The following is a 4,096-nucleotide window of genomic DNA, read 5'->3' on the forward strand; positions in this document are numbered from 1 at the left end:
AGCTAAACCATTTTGTTACCAAGTCATACATCCAAATGTTAGTTTTAGCCTAACTATACGCCTGTAAGTTAAGCTAACACACGTAAGGTAACGTTAGCTTAGGAATCCACAGTCTCCCCATTCTCTGCTAATTCCTCAGGTCTGCATCCACTTTTATCTTCATAAAAGCTCAGTTTTTCAGATGGGCAGCTTATAAAAACTCAAGTTATGGGTTCTTAACATTGTTGGTAGTGAATATTCACCACACAGCAGCTTTTAGGATTTTTTCTGTTGCTTGCTAACAGATAAAACCGGAGGCACCTTCGCGCAATACAAGTAAATGGAGAGCAGAGAGTTGTTTTGCCCCTTCAGTGGGGGTGGGACTTACATGGGCTCTGTCTTTAGAACTGTTTTTAGAGCATGTTAGACTAGCCACATGCTCCCTAATGCTCATGTTTGGTAGGGTGAATCAGATACAGATATTTACTCTAGCCTATATCATACATTATGCTGGCATCACTGGCTACAAGGCATTAATCTTCCTTTAATGTTCTAACACAATCTTTACAACCCAGGGCGTTGTTTTCAGTTTATCATACATACAAAATATCTGCAAAATATCTGTATCATGCACTTTACCATTTAACAATTGATGCTACAGATTATTTGGTTCAATACATTTTGTGCTGCTATTCAACTATGTGTACCTAATACCTAAACATAGGGTACCATGTCTTTGAAACTAACCAAACTACAAACAAAGGCACTCACATTTTAAAAAGAGGCCTCTTGTCAAGGAGATTTCTAAATAATTGGTGATATTCACATGGGTGATATTGCTGATGTACATATGTTTATAGATAGGTGTAAATGTATTTATTATATTTTTTTTGTCTCAATCTGTATATCTGTCGAATATATTTTCATAGATCCTAGGTCTCCCTTGTACCCCCATTGATGTGTTTGAGACCTCCAAAGCTATTGTCCTTTGTTTACTCGCATGGAAGATTTCAATATAATAAATTATTTATGATCAATCGTAATGTAATATGGGATGAGAGTCCAATGAGTTTTTAGACGGCACTGGATTTAGTTTGAACTGGATATCCTTAATGACTGCATGCTGTTGTTAGTATAGGATATAAGAGATGGAGAGCGTTTGCAGACGACACGTTTCTTGATGTATCCAAGCTTTACCTCTTCATACACAAGAAACTTTTCAACAGAATGGTTTACTTTGTGTTTAGATGTTTCAAATGTTATTTTAGACATACTTTTGCTACCTGAGCATTAATAAAGTTGTATTTGCTTGAGGTAACACAAGCCTTGTCCTGTAGTAAGTTTTTATTGAACCCACAAACTCACACATGCGTGAACATGTGTACCTGACAGGGGCTGAAGAAGAGCGTTACATTTAGCGCACTGAATACACTTTTTTTATTAAAGTATCATCAATCAATCAGACTTTATTTATACAGCACTTTTCATACATGAACCTGTCGCACAAAGCTAGCATAAAAGTAAAGCCACTGCCGGTGTCAGGCAAGCTGGTACCACATATAACAAACACAACAAGCTAGACTTTATAAACCAAAATGAACCATAAAGTGGTTTTACCTTATGTAATGCAGTTCCAGGACTCAAAATTCTCCATGATATCAGCAAATGTCCAGTGGAGTTTTCAATTCAGGCATGAGAGAAAGTCTCTTGACTCACATTTGTCCTCAATTCATTTCTAATTCTGGCATTCTGACAAAAACAGATAATCCATATTTTTCAGTTTATAATGTAGCTGTACTACAACCACTAAATTAAATGGTAATATATTTTTGCTCTACTGCACCTGGCATCAAAAGAGCACCATGTCATGGGACCTTCAAACACAACCAGACTTGTGGAATAAGTGAACTGTTGCTCAGCATCACCATTTCTTAAAGGCACTTATGTTTCAACCCCTCTGGACCTTTGTCTAGAGTTTTTACAACAATGATTTAACCCTCCTGTTGTCCTCTGGTCAAATTTCACGCATTTTCAAAAAGTTTCTATATCAGAAATTCGGATTTCTTTCAACTAAATGTTCATATGAAATAATATGGATGGCTCCCTACAACGCTCTTCACAAGTTTTATTTAATTTTGATAGCGTTGGAATTCATTTATATAAAAGAACGTTTTACAAAGTGATAGAAATGTCAGGAAAAGCTACAAAAAACGTGGGGGAAAAAACACAAAAATGTCAGAAGGTGCAGAAAAAAACGATAAAAAAAGTGACAAAAACATTGGTAGAAAAGCAACAAAATGGTTGGAAAACGTTGACGTTTCATCACATTTTAAGGAATAGCATGCATAGTGGTTCCACACAACTCTTACTTATTACAAAAAAGTTTGCATACTAAATACATAAATGGAAAACAATCATTCAAACTTATGCAATCTCATAATTTACTTAAAAGTTTATCATACATTACCCAAAGCTCATTAAAGCATAACATGCCATAGCATCTCATCATTCAAAACAGTGGAACATAAAGTTTGCTATTGGGTAATCTCTATCATTTCTCCTTAATAAGCTTTTATGTTCACTTATCTGTTTTAGTAAATGTGATGTTTCACTGACATAGGCTAGCCCACAATGACATCGACTCAAACACATGACGTGAGAAGTGGAACATGTGATTACATCCTTCATAAAGTACTTCCAGTTAGAGGATGAGTTAAGTAGTACGGGATCGACCATTTCAAGACTGACACTTTCCAATGCATCTGCATCTAAGAATAGTTGGATGTATGAATTTTTTCTTTGTAAAATCAAATACAAACACAAAATCAGGCATGTAATTCCATTTTAAACATTTATTAAGTGCAAAATAATATGCAAATCATTAAATGACAGACAAACAGGAAGATGCAAATGACAATTTGACACCATTAAGAACATTCTAGACGTACAACAACCATCTGTGGGCGCCCGGATAGCTCAGTTGGTAGTTGCCCACATAGAGAGGTTTGCTCCAAGTCGCAGTGGGCACAGGTTCAACTCTGACCTGCGGCCCTTTGCTACGTCATCCCCTTTCTTTCCCTTCAGTTGTCCTGTCATGAAATGCCCACAAAATTATCTTTTTTTTGAAGAACAACAGCCATCTGTGAAACATCCCCACACAGAGACATATAAATACTCACTTTGCTTTAGCAAAGAAAGTTAGATGCCAATAACATGGCAGTATGAGTCAATTAAAAAATCTGAACACTTGGCCCCCAGAGATGTACACGGTGATGTACAGGTTAGATTAATGCTACAATACTCACTGCCTCCGAAGGCTCTCAGGTTTCCTCCCTACTAACTAGACCTCAGACGTCTACCTCTCACAACACTGTAAAACAGGAATGAACGGAGTGTTACAGTTCAATACACTCAGTAAATAAACATCATATAATTAGATTTCCCAACTACCGAAACCCTTAGATTCACAAGAAACTTTCAAGTATTTTTTTGACTGACCGTACCAAACACAATACTGATGTAAACTGTATTGCAGAGCGAGCTCATCTCAGTAACATTCTCTCTCCTGCCCACTGTATACAGCTCAACAGTGAGGTTCCAGAAGTAAAAACTCCATACATGTTCTCCGTAAGGATTTTGATTATTAACCAACATGTCTAAACCATCCATGGTAGACTGACCACGAGCTCCAAGGTTGTGAAAAGAAGGTTTCCGCTTCCGTTGAAGCCACAAGTCCGTATGAAATCAACCTTGTTTAAAGAAAAATCGCATTAATGTCATAGTTAACTCGCAATTATTCACACATTTTTATCTATTATAATGTCCCTTGATTTCTTTTTGGCCCACTATTTTTTTCTCACAATAATGCTCTTTACATGGAAAAGTGGATTGGCTCGCTTTGTGCGAATTCTTTTTTTATTGAAAACAACATTGGCATATAGCCTACTGTAGTGTTCAATTTTACACGTAACATTCTCCTTTGGAGCAAATAATCTCTCACACTGTGTAACACTGTCAATCAATAAAGGGTGAGAGAAAGAGGGGGGAGAATTGGCATCAGCTGTGTTTGTGGCCATCAAGTGGGATTTCAGACTGGACGTGCTGCGATGATAGCTCA

The 4,096-nt window shown here is 36.9% G+C and overlaps 1 long non-coding RNA gene across 1 annotated transcript; it reads left to right on the plus strand.

The window, feature by feature from the left end:
* The first annotated feature begins 2,875 nt into the window (after nucleotides 1–2,875).
* Nucleotides 2,876–3,211, plus strand: LOC116686772 (uncharacterized). Its single transcript, XR_004331352.1, has 2 exons — nucleotides 2,876–2,923; nucleotides 3,108–3,211. It is a non-coding gene; the product is annotated as an uncharacterized LOC116686772 (long non-coding RNA).
* Nucleotides 3,212–4,096: the final 885 nt, after the last annotated feature.

The sequence above is a fragment of the Etheostoma spectabile genome, unplaced genomic scaffold (assembly GCF_008692095.1).
Source record: "Etheostoma spectabile isolate EspeVRDwgs_2016 unplaced genomic scaffold, UIUC_Espe_1.0 scaffold465, whole genome shotgun sequence".
Classification (NCBI taxonomy): domain Eukaryota; kingdom Metazoa; phylum Chordata; class Actinopteri; order Perciformes; family Percidae; genus Etheostoma; species Etheostoma spectabile.